This window comes from Penaeus monodon, chromosome 20 (assembly GCF_015228065.2).
Source record: "Penaeus monodon isolate SGIC_2016 chromosome 20, NSTDA_Pmon_1, whole genome shotgun sequence".
In the NCBI taxonomy this organism is placed as follows: Eukaryota; Metazoa; Arthropoda; class Malacostraca; order Decapoda; family Penaeidae; genus Penaeus; species Penaeus monodon.
In genome coordinates, this window is record NC_051405.1 from 15043769 (window position 1) to 15044026 (window position 258).

The 258-nt window shown below is 62.0% G+C and overlaps 1 protein-coding gene across 1 annotated transcript in view; it reads right to left on the minus strand.

The window, feature by feature from the left end:
* Positions 1-258, minus strand: part of LOC119585654 (protein O-mannosyl-transferase Tmtc3-like) — a gene marked incomplete at both ends in the record, with an annotated part of 116247 nt that overhangs the window by 115005 nt on the left and 984 nt on the right.

Below are 258 nucleotides of genomic sequence, written 5' to 3' on the forward strand. Positions count from 1 at the left end.
GGGGGGGGGGGGCTACCTAGCCACCTTCCCTCCCTCCGCACCTACCACCTGCAGTTGCCACCTCGAAGCCACCTCCCGAAGTAGCTCGTTCTCAAGGCACCGAGTTCCTCCGGGAGGCGCTGGAGGAGGACCGCTCCCTTCCCGGCAGGAGGCAACAGCTGGTGATGAAGCTGCCTCGCCGTCGCCTAGATAACCGGAACTTTCGCCCACATTACATTAATACTAAGTTCGTTGCTGCCACGCTGGTCCCAACACGTC